Source organism: Ictidomys tridecemlineatus, chromosome 10 (genome assembly GCF_052094955.1).
Source record: "Ictidomys tridecemlineatus isolate mIctTri1 chromosome 10, mIctTri1.hap1, whole genome shotgun sequence".
Classification (NCBI taxonomy): Eukaryota; Metazoa; Chordata; class Mammalia; order Rodentia; family Sciuridae; genus Ictidomys; species Ictidomys tridecemlineatus.
Genome location: NC_135486.1, coordinates 51,549,032 through 51,564,833, shown reverse-complemented (window position 1 = coordinate 51,564,833; position 15,802 = coordinate 51,549,032).

The following is a 15,802-nucleotide window of genomic DNA, read 5'->3' as shown; positions in this document are numbered from 1 at the left end:
CTGGAGTCCTCTGGCAGGAAGTCACTGGACTCTAGGACTGGCTGGCTGTGCCTTCTCCTCTGCTGGCCTCACAGGGCTTTCAGATGTCAAGACCTGCACTGCACTCACCTGGACCAGGAACTTCATGCTTCAGTTATTGCAGCTCAAAGTGATTTTTGATCTGAGTCTACAGATTTGGGCCTGAGGTCTACTTTTCATGATATCTCTCTCACTCCCTCAGAATAACTCAAGTGATCTCTTTTTTGGGGTGTGTGTGTGTGTGTGGTGGTACTGGGGATTGAACTCAGGGGCACTCGACCACTGAGCCACATCCCCAACCCTAGTTTATATTTTATTTAGAGACAGGGTCTCACTGAGTTGCTTAGCGCCTCACCATTGTAAAGGCTGGCTTTGAATTCTCAATTCTCTTGTCTCAGCCTCCTGAACTGCTGGGATTACAGGCATGTGCCACTGAGCCCAGTTCAAGTGATCTTGTGATCACCAGTTGAAAATCTATTGCAACACAAGTTACAGAATATTTAAGCTTAAATCTAAACTAGTTTCCATTTTATTTGATACCAAATTTCTTTTTCTTTTTATTTTCTTCCGGCTTACTGGTTTGGGTTGACTTGGATTGGTACCACTTTAACAATAATTCATTAACAATAAAAAATGTCTTCTCTGAGTCTAAAGTTATGACTACTTACGTTACAAAGAAAGAAAAGAATTCCAATACTTTTTCAGGCCCAGGCAGACATGGATACAGTTATAATTAAGCAGTAAATCACAAGATGCTGTTAGAGCATGCCTCAGATGGGTTGAGAAAAGTTGAATGTCCTCACCTGCCAGCACAAAATAAAAAAAATTAAAAAGAAAAATAAAAGTCAGCCAAGCTTACCCAGATGGGGCTTATACCTAGTACAATCATAAAGCCACTCCTGGTTTCTATTTCCAGGAATGAAAAACCCAGAGGACAAAGATCCAGGGTAACATTACACACCAAATGCTAATTCCCTCCTTAGCAGATCAGGTCAAACCATTCCTGGTTTGCAACGGGCAACTTTGGTTTGGCCAATGTGTGAGATTAGACATCCCCAGGCTTTGACCAGGATGATAAGAAAGTCTGCAATTCAACTATAACAGCAACAATAAAAATCACATAAAAGGACTCCATTCTTCCAGACCCCAAACTAGAAGTTATTCTTTTTTTTTGGCGATGGTTTTTGTGGTTTTGATTTAAGCACAAATAAAATGAACTTTTCTCTCTCTCTCTCTCTCTCTCTCTCTCTCTCTCTCTCTCTCTCTCTCTCTCTCTTTCTTTCTGGCATTGGGATTGGTGACTGATGGCCAGCTGGACTGATCTTTCTGCAATGGCTTGTGGTTCTTGGTGGAAACGTGAGCAAACTCAGTACAGTAAGATTTATTTCACATCAGTAGCCCTTCAAGCCCCTATATATTGTGGACCATGGGCTTCCAGAAGGCACTGGGCAGCTTGTGCTTTGTTTTCCTTTTCTTTTTCTTCTCCTTCTCCTTCTTCTTTTTCCTTTTGGTACTGGGGACACTTAACTACTGAGCCATATTCCCCACCATTTTTATTTTAAGACACAGTCTTGGGGCTGGGGATGTGGCTCAAGTGGTAGCGCGCTTGCCTCGCATGCATGAGGCACTAGGTTCAATTCTCAGCACTACATAAAAATAAAATAAAGATAAAAAAAAAAAAGACAGAGTCTCACCAAGTTGCTTATGGCTCTGCTAAAGTGCTGAGGCTGACCTCACACTTGCCATCCTTCAGCTCCTGCCTTCCAAGTCACTGGGATTACAGGCGCACCCCATCGCACCCCACCTGGCATGTACTTTGTTTTCTTATTGCTCCCATAACCCATAATGGGCATCATCAAGATCTGGTCCTAGATCTGGTCTCTGCACTTCGTTGTCAGTACCTCTAGGTTTCCACCAGTTATGTTTAATTTTGATATATGAGTCTGATTGGTGCCAGATGAACTTCTTGGTTCTCTTTTTTATAATCTGGGGCTTCATGGGAAGTCTGAGGGCCACCATGATGCCACATAGGGATGGCTGCCATCTCTGCAGGCAGCACCAAGGAAGCGAGAGAGAGTGAATCTGCCATCAATTAACCAAGTGCTCTGTCCTCAGAGCACCTTGCTATGGCTTCTGAGGCTCATTGGTCCTGCCCAGGAATATTGATGTGGGTAGCCCTTGATTCCTAACTCAGGCTTCAGTAAAACAAGAAAACAAGCACAGGAGGAGGCCCTGATTCTCAATCTCTAGCTGCCTTTTCAGAATATGCTTCTATGAAGAAAGAGGTCTGTCTCCTGGACAAATACATATGAATGATAGCTTGATGATTCCGCCTCCCCAAACACCTCTCGCAGCACACATGGTGTGAGGCTCAGCTGTGTTAGGGACCAGTAAGCAGGAAGAGGGGTGCACTGAACCAGAGGCAAAATAGCATTTATAGTAAGTTGTAATTAAATCATATTGCTACAGTCAGGCATGGTAGCACATGCCTGGGATCCCAGTGGCTCAGGAGGCTGAGGCAGAGGATCACAAGTTCAAAGCCAGCCTCAGCAACTTATCGAGCCCTAAGCAACTTAGTGAGACCCTGTTTCAAAATAAAAAAAACAAAGGGCTGGCGATGTTGCTCAGTGGTCAACCACCCCTGGGTTCAATCTCTGGTTCCAAAAACATGTATATATATATATATATATATATATATATATATATATATATATATAGAGAGAGAGAGAGAGAGAGAGAGAGAGAGAGAGAATGCTGCAGTTTTGATTTTGAATGTCCCCCAAAGAAAGTGGGGCTTAATGGAAGGAAGTTAGGCCACTGGGGGCATCCACTTTTTTTTTTTTTAACAAAAATTCTTAGCCCATGGGCTGGGGATGTGGCTCAAGCGATAGAGCACTTGCCTGGCATGCGTGCGGCCCGGGTTCCATCCTCAGCACCACATACAAACAAAGATGTTGTGTCTGCCGAAAATTTTTTTTAAAAAATTAAATAAATATTAAAAAAATTCCCAGCCCTTTTTATTTTGAAAACACAGTCTCACTAAGCAACTTAGGGCCTCACTAAGTTTCTGAGGCTGGCTTCAAACTTGCAATCCTCTTGCCTCAGCCTCCTGAGTCATTTGAAATTACAGGCATGTGTCATCACACTTGGATACTGGGGGTATGCTCTTGAAATGGATTTTGGGGTCCCAGCCACTTCCTGTCCCTCTCTTTGCTTCCTAGTCAGCATGAGGTGAACAGGCCTCCTCCTCCCCATGCTCCTGCCAAAGACCCACAGCAACAGGGCCCAGCAACCCAGGATTGAAATGTCTGAAACCATTAGCCAAAATAAACCTTTCCTCCTTATAAGTTGATTATCTCAGGTGTTTTGTCCCAGGGTAGAAAGCTAACACAAATACATTAAATTCAAGCAAATCATGGGCTTAAAAGCCTTTTTTGTGATTTGAACTAGGACCCCAAACACCACTGGTAACATTTTTTTTTTGTAAGAAAAGGCTTCCTGCTGGGTACAGTGGCACCTATCATCCCAGCAACTTAGGAAGTTGAGGCAGGAAGATCACAGGTTCAAGGTTAGCCTCCGCAATTTAGTGAGACACTATCTCAAAATAAAAAATAAAAAAATGCATTGGGGATGTAGCTCAGTGGTAAAGCACCCTGGGTTTTATCCCCAGTTCTTAAAAAGGTGTGTGTATGGGGGAATTTAAAAAAAATACTTCTCAAGGTGTACACATCTGGCTTATTACTTTTGGAACACAAATCTCTCAGTAAGTTGCTGCCTGAGTGTCCTGATCATAGGGTCTAAGGCCTTCCTTCAGAATGCTCTAAGGTAAAAGGGATCTGAGGCTTTCCCATGACTCCATTGCTCACGGTCCATAACATGTTCTCTAAGCCCCTGAACATCCTGCCTCATCAGCATCACCTGGGAACTTGTCAGAAATGCAGTTTCTCAGGACTTACTCCAGACTTACAAAAGCAGAAACTCTGGAGTTGGCAATCTTTTAACAACCTACTGCATGGCACTAAAATTTGAGAACCACTAGTCTGTCAAGAAAATATTTATACATGGAGAAAGTTGGGGGAGACGGGGCATTATTGTCTGCCTTGAGTGTGCTAAATATTTATGTGATTTGTCATATTTGTTCCTTCTTTGCCAACCAGTTCTTGCATGTGAATAGCACAAATCACCTCATTTTGTCCTCTTCAAGAAGAACCAACTGACAATGTATAGTGCATACTCTCTACCTGCCTTTCATCTCAGGCTGGAGATGAGATTCTGCTCAGAGAAAGGCCCTCCTTTCAGAACTGGGCCTCTCAGCCCTGAAGGTCACCAGGAAAGGGGCTTTCCCATACAAATCAGAGCAGCCTGGACAGGCTGAGTAAGCAATATGAAGGCTTGGCCACTACCTGACAGGAAGGAAATGTGCTCCTGTGACTCAGGGGTCCCGCCTGGTCCTCCTGGGGAACCTGACAGCTTGAGAAACACCTGGTAGGCCAGTCCACATATGGTCAGGAGAGCTGTGGGCTGGGGCCTTGCAAAGCAAGGACAAACACTCTCAATAACCTTTCATGGGCTGGTATCAGAATAAATAAATGGAAAGGCAGGGTGTGCCCAAAGGGCCTTAACTCTTCCAGAGAAAGTTGTATGTGAAGACTACTCACAGCAATATGTACTTAGTGTAAGTGGGTGGCTGCTAATGGCTTGAATATGGCTTTTCCCCTCTGAAACTCATGTTAAAATTTAATCCCCATTATGAGATATTAGAATGTGGGACCAGGTAGAATCTTTCAAAGGTGATCAGGGCTCTGTCTTCATGAATGGATTAATTCATTCTTGCAACTAGTGGATTAAGAAGTTACCTTGTGAGTAGGTCTGCTATGAAAATCAATGTGGTTATGTCTCTTGAATGCTCCCTGTCTTTTGCCATGAGATGCCCATGCTGCCTCAGGATTCCACCAGCAAGCAGACCATCATCAGATGTAGCCCTTGACCTTGGACTAGAATCATGAGCCAAAATAAACCTCTTTTTAAAATAAGTTACCTGGTGCCAGGTATTTTGTTTTAGCAATCCAAAACAGACTAAGACAGTGACATCTTACCATTTGCCTTTCTAACTTATACAAACTTGACTGGGAGTTCTTGAGGAAAGAGCAGTCCACTTCATTTAATAGTATATTGCTAAATGTCAACCACATTGTTAAGTGTAGCTGTAATGCGTTTGTTTGAGCTGCTAAATCAGATTCCATTGTAGGCAAAAAAAAAAAAAAAAAAATGTCCTTCTATTCTCTAGATAGGCTTTGGAGTTTTCTTTTTTCTTTCTAATTTTTTTTTTCCAGTGCCAGGGATGAAACCTGGGGCCTTGCAAATGCTAGGCAAGCACTCTCTCACTAAGCTATACCCTCAGCTCTAGATTGTTTTTGTTACTGTGAACAGGAGACAGAATGCTTGTAAAATAAGATCAGAAAGGAACAACTTATCTCCCAACTTTGGTTTTTGGTTTTAATTTTTTTCTTGTACTGGGGATTGAACCCAGGGGAACTCTACCACTGAGCTACACTCCCAGTCCTTTTTATTTTGAGACAGGGTCTTGCTAAGTTGCTGATTGCCTCAGACTTGCGATCCTCCTGTTTCAGTCATCTGAGTCACCAGGATTACAGGCATGAGTCACTGCACCCAGCAAATTTACCTTATTGATAACAAAACCTATTATGAAATAAAGTAATTAAGACAATGTGGTACTGGCACAGTGACAGACAAACTGACCAATGAAACAGGATGCAATGGTATAGTACTTTTGGAGTATGTCAGAGAGTGGCATTTAAGATTAGTGGGTAAGGCAGGCATAGTAGCACATGCCTGTAATCCCCGTGACTCAAGAGGCTGAGGCAGGAGGATCACAAGATTTGAGGCCAGCCTCAGAAATTTAATGAGACCATATCTTAAATAAATAAATAAAGCATCAGGGATGTGGTTCAGTGGTAGAGAGGCCCTGAGTTCAATTCTTTGCACCACCAAAACAAAGTAAAACAAAAGAAAACTGAACCCCTACCTCAAACTATAAAGTCCATACTAAATGAATAAGACCTTAATTATCAAAAAACATAAAAACTCTCATTAGAAAAAGTAGGTGAGTCATTTGGACCTCAGAGTCAGAAACACTTCTTAAATAAGGCATGGAAAAAAAAAACACCTTACTAGAAATACTGATAAATTTGGCTATATTAAAAAATAAGGCTAACCACGCTCAGTAGCAGACCTGTAATCCCAGCAGTTTGGGAGGCTGAAACAAGAGGATTGTGAATTCAAAGCCAGCCTCAGCAACTTAGTGAGACCCTGTTTCTATATAAAATATTAAAAAGGACTGGGGATGTGGCTCAGAGGTTAATCCCCACTCTCAGGGTACAAAAAAACATAAAATGTAAAATATATATATATGGAGCGAGGCACAGTATTACACACCTGAATTCCAGCTATTCCAGAGGTTGAAGCAGACGACTCATGAATTTGAAGCCAGATTCAGCGACTTTACTAGACCCTTCTCTGAGAGGGAAAAAAGATAAAGAACATTTGTTTGCCATAGATTTTATGCAAACAAATCACCACGACTAACCATTATTCTGTTGTTCTGAACCACTCCCCAGTTGTTTTAGTCAGCTTTTTCACATAGAGGAGGAAAGGTTTATTTGAGGCTCATGGTTTCAGATATCTCAGTCCATAGAAGGCTGACTCCATTCCTCAGGGCTAAAGGTGAGGCAGAACATCGTGGCGGAAGAGTGTGATGGAGGAAAGTAGCTTAAGACATCACATCAGGAAGCAAAGAAAGAGCTCTGCTCAACAAGGACAAATATATACTCCAAAGTCACGACCCCAGTGACCTGACTCTTCCAGCCACACCCCACCTGCCAACAGTTAGGGAATTAATTCACTGATTGGATTAACACTCTCATAACCCAATCATTTTATCTCTAAACTTTTTTGCATTGTCTCACGTGTGAGCTTTTGGGGGACACATAACCTAAACCATAACAAGCCTTTTATAATATGATATTTACTTTTAATATAAATAAAATTGCAACTGACTCCATAAAGAGAGCCATTCTTTCCCTCAATTTTCAATAATATTATTGGCACCAAACCACCCTCTTTGCTTGACCTTTTTCACCTCAGAGAGGTGTCCCCTTCTTGTTTCCTGATTCTTCTCTCAATCACACTTAGAATATGAACATATTTCCGGCCTTTATTGTTTGGAAACAGTGATGAAAAAAAGGTTAAAATCTAAATTAAAACAGGTGTATATTGTTTCCCATTACAAAATAGCTAGAAGAAAGGATTTTTAATATTCTCCCCACAAAAAATGATGTTTGAAATGATGAATAAGCTAAATATCCTGATTTGATCATCACACAATGTTTCTATGTATCTCAACATCACATAAATATGCACAATTATTATATGTCAATTATAAAAAAAATAAGTGGGACTTTATCCCCACCTAAAAATAAAATTTAAAGTTACCAAAAATACAGAAATTAATGAAAATTAGTCAACTTTCCTTCCTTAAATATTTGCTGAGTACCAACCATCTATAAGACATTGTGCTAGAAGCTAGAAATACAAAAATAGATAACATGTAGTACCTGTCCTTAAAAAGATGACAGTCTAGGCTGGGGGTATAGCTCAGCAGTAGAGGAATTCTTAGCATGGACAAGACATTGGGTTCCATCCCCAGTGAGAAATAAAGAAAGAAAGAGAGAGAGAGGGAGGGAGGGAAGAAGGAAGGAAGGAAGACTCTGTCACAGGAAGACAAGAGAAATAAGTGTTCTTGGCACCCTATTAGGGTTGCCTGTAGGGACCCAAGAGGGTACAAAGGAAGAAATCGGCCATGTTCCCAGGGAGGACAGGGAAGATGGGAAAAGGCCAGCATGGGAGAAACTTGAAAGATGCAATTTGAGCAAAAGATGAAGGCGTACATAACCAAGTGAGATACACATAGGATATCCAGATGGCTGATGTCCAGAGAACTGAGGAAAGCCCACTGAGGAAGGCATGCCAAGGAACTAAGGCAAGGAAAGGTGTTGGGACAACCCTGAGAAACCTCTGAAGAACCTGATTGCGAGGAAGGAGCTTGAGAGTGGAAGTGGCACGGGATATGGGGTTGGGGAAGATTCTAGAGTTTAAGATACATGAGACAGACAGGCATGGTGAAACACTCCTGTGATCCCCACTACTTGGGAAGCTGAGGTAGGAGGATGGCAAGTTTGAGGCCAGCCTCTGCAACTAGGGAGAACCTGTATCAAAATAAAATAGAAAAGGCTGGGGGCATACATAGCTCAGTGGTAGAGTGCCCCTGGATTCAATCCCCAATACTAGATGGAAAAAAAAAAGACACAAAACATAAATATGTGTCCAGATTTCAAAAAAGAAGCCAGGAGAATTGGAATATTTAAAAATATCTGAAGGATAAATTCCTTCTTTTTGTCTTAACTTCCTGTGGATGTTAAAATTTCTAAGAAAAGGTAATAGTATTTCCAGGAAACCACTCGACCCTAACTTAAATCCTTAGTGTCAAAATTATAACATAGTTCCTCTTGACTCACTGGCAACAGTTTTGATGCACAAACAAGGTATATGTCCATAATTATGATGATCATACAAAGTGAACTGGGGGTGTAGCTCAGTGGTAGAGTACTTTCCTAGCAAGCACAAGTCCCAGGGTTTAGTCCCCAATAGAGAAAAATGTAAAACTTAAAAAAAAAAAATCACACAAAATAACTTAAATGAGCACTATGAATGGGTCTCATGTCTTCACCTATATTCCATTGATATCCTCATAGCATCTCGCCCTTCTCATTGGCCTTTTCTGTTTACATGGGAGATCTATGATGTGAACACACAAGCATTTTCTAGATTCCTACAGATAATATCAGAATATTATTATAAATCCATAACACAGACACTGATGAGCTGTATATGGAACCCAGGTAAGTAAAGGGAAACAAAGAAAAAGAACCAGAAGAAGTACAACAATAATAAAGACACAACAGACATGTTCCAATTGAGTTTCACTACTCAGCACTTGACAATGATCTTGGAATTTCTGGTAGGAAGAAAACACTCAAAAGGATTTACAAAAATTCTCCTTGCCTTCCCCCCCCCCCCCGCTTTTTTTTTCTTTTTTTGGTATTGGGAATTCAACTCAGGGGCACTCCACCACTAAGCCACATCCACAGCCCTATTTTATATTTTATTTAGAGACAGGGTCTCAGTGAGTTGCTTCGTGCCTTGCTAAATTGCTGAGGCTGACTTTGAACTCATGATCTTCCTGTCTCAACCTCCTGAGCTGCTGGGATTATAGATGTGGGCCACTGCACTCAGTTCTCCTTGGTTCTTAATTGTGTATCATCTAGACTATGCTTTCTCTTTGAGAACACCAGGCCACCATAAGCAGACAAGAAATCATTTATTCATTCTGCTTCCTAAGTGCCTCTGCCCATTCTGTTTTTGATGCTGCTATGTGAAGGTCTTCACACTACTGGACCTTGGCACTAATCTGATTGATCTTGACACAGTAGAATTGGTCAGATGAATAGAAATTCTGACTTTGATTTCACATGACTGTGTGACCTAGGTCAAGTCACTTAACCTCTGTAAGTCTATTTCCACACTGTGAAACAGAGATGGCTACTCTATAAATGGTGGCTATAATGGTTGTTGTTTGTACCTTCAATCTCTCCCAGGGTTGTTTTTGTAACATAAAGATCTGATCATGTTTCTTCTCTGTTCAAAACCAGCTGTGGGCCACTCATGATGATGACACATGTCTGTAATCCCTGCAGCTCAGGAGGCTGAGGCAGGAGGAGAGCAGGTAAGAAGCCAGCCTCAGCAATTTAGCAATTACTGTAAGCAACCTAGTAAGACCCTGTCTCAAAATAAAAAGGGCTGTGGATAGGCTGGGGTTGTACCTCAGTTGGTAGAGCATTTGCCTAGTATGCCTGAGGCACTGGGTTCAATCCTCAGCACCACATAAATAAATAAATAAATAATATAAAGGTATTGTACTTGTCTATAACTAAGAAAATATTTTTAAAAGGTGAGGGAAGGGGCTCTGTGGATGTAAATTTCAGTGGTAGAGTCCCAGGTTTAATTCTCAGTACTACAAAAACAAATAAAAGCCTGCTATGGTCTATTTTTCTTTATAGATGAGGTCCAAAAGTCTTAGTGTGGCCTTAAAAGCCCTATCTACCTCTCCAGCAATTATGTTCACTGACTTCCCTTTTCCTCTGCTCTGTGCATGCTCTTTTAAATATTCAGACATCTTTCTATCCCCTGGACATAACCTATGCTTTCCTCTTCTCAACTTTCTCGTGTGTGTGTGTGTGTGTGTGTGTGTGTGTGTTGGGGATGGGCAGGCATGGTGGTGCATGCCTATAATCCCAGGGACTCAGGAGGTTGAGGGAAGAGGATTGATTGCAAGTTTGAAGCCAGCCTCAGCAGCTTAGCAAGTCCCTTAGCAATTTAGTGAGACCCTATCTCAAATAAAAAATAAAAAGTGCTGGAGAGGGGTTGGGGATATGGCTCAAGTAGTAGCATGTGTGAGGCACTGGGTTCGATGCCCAGTACCACATAAAAATAAAATAAAAAAACCTAAAGCGAGAAAATAAATATTTTTTTATTTTCTAAAAAGTGCTGGAGATGTGGCTTAGTGGTTAAGAGCCCCAGGGTTCAATCCCCAGTTCCCAAAAAAGAAAGAGAGTGTGTGTGTGTGTGTGTGTGTGTGTGTGTGTGTGTGTGTGTGTGTGTGATGGTTTTCTTTTATCTAGTCAGCCTATCCAGTGCATAACCATTCAAAACCCTAATTCCTTGACTCTCTTTCTCTCCTATGTGCCTTTGAAATCTGTGTGTGTGTGTGTGTGTGTGTGTGTGTTTGTGCCTATGTGTCTAATACAGCATTTATTTGGTCTGAGATGTTCTAAGAATGATTTTTTAAAAAATTATTATGATGTTAAGAGTACCTGGAGAGTAGATCCTTAGGTCTTCACCTGTTTTATCTTGGTATCTCCCTCTTTAGTCCCCTCCCTCTCTCCCTTCTTTTCCTGCACTTAGGAAGTAAGAAATAAATGGCTGATAAATTGAATTGAACAGTTCACTCCTACTGCAGGTTTCTAAATCTTCCATGTGAGCTATGATGATACAGACTTTCATCTTTACACAATAAATTCCTTTGTGGTTATTGACTCTGCACATGAGCATGAAGAGGACAAGTAATAGAGTTGTATTCAGTTATTACCTTATCCTCCAAGTGGCAGAAAGAAAGACCTAGCTCACCAGCATTGGTTCTAACAACTAGAAAACAATATATGGTAAAGTGAATTTAGGTGGTGTGTGGGGAAAAGAGTGTGGTGTGTGTTTGTGTCAGCTCTCTGGCACTATTAAAAAACAAACAACAAACAAACAAACCAACCTTGGATAATCGACTTATAAAGCTAAAAGGTTTACTTTGGTTCACGGTTTTAGAAGTTTCGCTCCATGATCAGGTGGATCCATTGCTTTTAGGCTTTTTTTATGTGTACAAGATGCCAATGGCAGGGTACATGTGGTATAGGGAAACTGCTCACTTCATGATCAAGGAGCAAAACAGAAAAGGAAGGGGCTAGGGTCCCACTATCCCCTTCCAGGGCACATTCTCCATCACCTTAAAACCTCCCACTAGGCCGCACCTCTTAAAGGTTCCACCACCTCTCAAAAGCACTGCTATGGTCTTGAACACATGAGCCTTTGGAGGACATTCAAGATCCAAAGGATAACAGGGTTTTTATGAATTGATATGAGCTGAGCTCCATAATATAGCCTGAGGAATCAGACACAGTGCCATTGTGGTGTCTCTGTTGTTGTTATTGTTATTGTTATTATTTAGAACCCTATAGTTAACCTATAGAACATACCTGAGCCTCAGACTTTTCTGAATACCATGCTAATCCTAAAGCATGCTATTATTATAACTTAAAACTCCATAGTCCAATGAGTTTGTTATATATTCGATTAAACAAAGATAACAGAATTTCTCAGGGCTTTTATTATGTTAATCTTTGTGAATCTCTACAAATTGGCTTATGGTATGGAAGTTGTTACAGAATGAATGTTTGCATTTTCCCTCCAAATTCAAATGTAGAAGACCTAACTCCCAATGTGAGAATATGAGGAGGTGGAGTCTTTAGGAAATAATCAGGATTAGATGAAGTCATGAGGGTAGAGCCCATATAATCATGATAGTGTCCTTATAAGTAGAGGAAGAACCAAGATTGATACATCTCTCCCCTCCCCTCTCTCTGTCACATAAGCATTTGGGAAACAAAAGCAAGCCAGGAATAGGGCCCTCACCAAGAATGAATCTGCCAGCACTTAAATCACGGGACTTCCCAGCTTCTAGAACTGTGAGAAATGTCTGTTGTATAAGTCATACAGTCTATGGTATTTTGTTATAGCAGTCCAAACTGAAATAAGAGTGATTCCAAATGTATTTGAAAATGCAGTTGTTTTATAATAGTGCATTATGGTGACCTAGTGTTTCATGGAACACACTTTGGGAGACATGGCTCTAATTTAATCTTTTTTTTTTTTTTATAACTTTTATTTATTTATTTATTTATTTTTGGTGCTGAGGATCGAACCCAGGACCTTGCATGTGCGAGGTGAGCGCTCTACTGCTGAGCCATAACCCCAGCCCCCTAATTTAATCTTAATTTCATCTGGAGGCTATATATGAATTTGTTACATCATGTAATAGCAGCACATAATGTAACTCTTCTATCAATGTCCAGAAGATTTCAATGTGATTACAGTATAAATATGCATTTCAAATCAGTTTTGGACATGAGGACTGAATTGAAACCTCTGCTCTTTCTTGGGTCTCCAGCATATTGGCTTCTGATGGGAATCATGCCACTGGCTCTGCTGGCTGTCTAACTTGCCAACTCACCCTGCTGTTTTGGGGACTTAGCCTCCATAATGACCTGAGCTAAATCCTCATTATCTACCTACCTACATACATACCTACCTACCTACTTATCTATTCATCCATCCATCCATCCATCTATCCATTCATCCTATTGGTTCTGTTTCTCTGTAGAACCCTAACACAGTATTAATGTAATTAAACAAAAATAACCCTCAAAGACCTACTACTTCTTCAGCAAGAAAATTCCCTTTTGAAAGACTTAGCTTTGTAGAATTAATATAGGATCATGGATTTTTATTGACTAGAGAGAAATCAAATTGAAGGTTAAAAAAATTCCATTGCTGAGATACTAGAAATTTCTGATAGATATATTTTGCTTTATAGTTCTAGTACAGTGAGTAGCATGCTGAAATTAATTAATTATTATTATTATTATTAGGCACTGGGGATCAAACTCAGGGTTTACACATATACTAGCAAGCACTTTACCACTAAACTATACCTCCAACCCCCAGAAATTAATTTTTTTAGTGCAAAAAATTTGATGGTATTGGTGAGAATAAAGATAATCAAAAGGCTTTGTAAACTAGTGCTGTTATGATAATGCAAACTAGGAGATATCTAGGGCAATTAAAAGTGACAGAATTTATCTATGGAAAGAAGGAAGCTCCTTTCATCTTCTTGTACAAAGAGATGAGTTTCAATATTCAGCATTGACTGTGGGTCCAGCTTTTTATCTCTGCCCCGTAACTCTACCCTACTGGTCTTTTCTGCTCTCATATGCTTCTTCCCAGCATCAGTGCTTAAACATAAGCCTTTTCTACCTCTCATTCCACCTCACCCTTGACGTGTCCTGTTTTCTTCTATCCAATAAAGGAAGGAGGGTGGAGATTTGGCTTCTCAGGCAGCCAAACAGTGATGCTTGCTCCAGGCTCCACCTCCCACACCATCCACCACCCTGTGTGGACTATATTGCTCTTACCCAGAAGCTGTTTTTCCATCCTAGGAGCTGACCTCATTGTTCCTGGGGCTGGAGCCATCTTATAAGGCAAAACTTGCCAGTTTGGGAGTTGATGGCAGTTTTGTGTTTGTGGCACTGGAGGAGTCAGCTTGTCCATTGTCTTTTGTCATAAAGATGTTAACAACTACCTTTCCTCTCCTTTGAGCAAGAACATGGCTGAAAGCACAGAAGTGTGACTCGAGTGTCACACATGGATATGTATGTAGATTCACTAGTTTAGGAAACTGCTGTTGTTGATGAGAATTGTCAGTATACAGCTCTGCTTCCTGTTCTTGCAGACCAGCATGACATTTGGCTCAATCGAGCCCCTGTCATGGGTTGCCACACAAACATTGCTTGACTGGTGCTGTCATTTCCTGGCAATGAACAATTATTCCACATTGCCTCAGGATGCTCTCACAGTGTCCCTCTCGTGGCCACTGAACTAGTCCTCAAAAAGCAAATGTACAGCTGGAGTCATGCTTTTGAGGAACACAGGCAGCAACAAAGCCAGTATGGTTTATTGGAAGGACCATCAAATACAGCACTAGGAGCACAGCTGCAGTATTTTCAAAATAGAGGAACTGGCTCCCACCCCAATCACCATATAGTTGTCACAGCCATACATGGCCTTCTTGTCCCTTCCCCATCTGACGCCATGAAGAGGGGAAGGTAGCAGTGGTGGTTCTTGAATTCCGTAATCACTGGCCACATAATATTATCTACTGGATAACACCACATACCCTCACAACCCAGCTAATCAGCTCTCTTGTTAGATTTTTTTCTCCTTAATATGCACCATATTCTTGGCCATAGGTTCCTTGATTTCCCCTATTATTTTAATGTACTTAATAGCAAGCAATCCACATTGAATTCTGCATCTTTAGGATAGAATGTTTTACAGTAGTGCAAAACATGTCTCTTCAGATGTACATTGGGAACAGACTTACTACCTTAGCAATTCATCAAGTAGCCAACTAATATTTGCTTACCGTCTACTTTTTGCTTACCGTCTACTTTGTATATGTCTTAGGTGCAAGGTGCTCATTGTGAAGGTTCAACAACGGATTATATATTGCTCAGGAAATAAGCATCTTGAAAAGTTGATAAAAGTAGTTATTTCATATTTTAAGTAACAAATGTCTATACAGTACCTGGAACTTTTTAAATAATAGGAATTTAAATGCAACATGAGGATAAAAAGTGAACAATGCCATCCAGACTTTAAGTCTGGGGAGAGCTAGATAAATTATTTAATAATAAATGATGCAGACTTTCCTTATTAGGAGGGGTTACTGAAGCCATTACAGGACACAAAACATTATCCTGATACAGAAACATAAACTTATCTTTATCTAGCCATTTGTAGGGGAGAAAGAACTCAGGACTTTATTTTTGATACTGGGCATTTAATTCAGAGGCACTTTACCACTGAGCTACATTCCCAGGCCGTCCTCCCGCCCTTTTTTTTAGACAGGGTCTCACTAAATTGCTGAGCGCCTCCAACTTGGGATCCTCCTGTCTCAACCTCCTGAGTCTAGAGGAATGCACCACAGTGCCTGGCTGAAGACTCTTGAAATAGCTAATTTCCCTCCCCAGAAAGCAGAATCTATGAATAAGAAAAGAAGAGATTGTGGGATCACAGCTCTAAATTATTTGTTCTGAGCAAGTAACCTTGAAGATGAAAATTTGAGAGACTGTAAGGACTATAGGACTCATGGTTTCTAGTGTTTGAACTGCTTACATAATACTTTTTTTTTTTTTTTTTTTTTTTGTGGTGCTGGGGCTCAAACCCAGGGCCTTGCAAATACTAGGCAAGTACTCTACCAGCT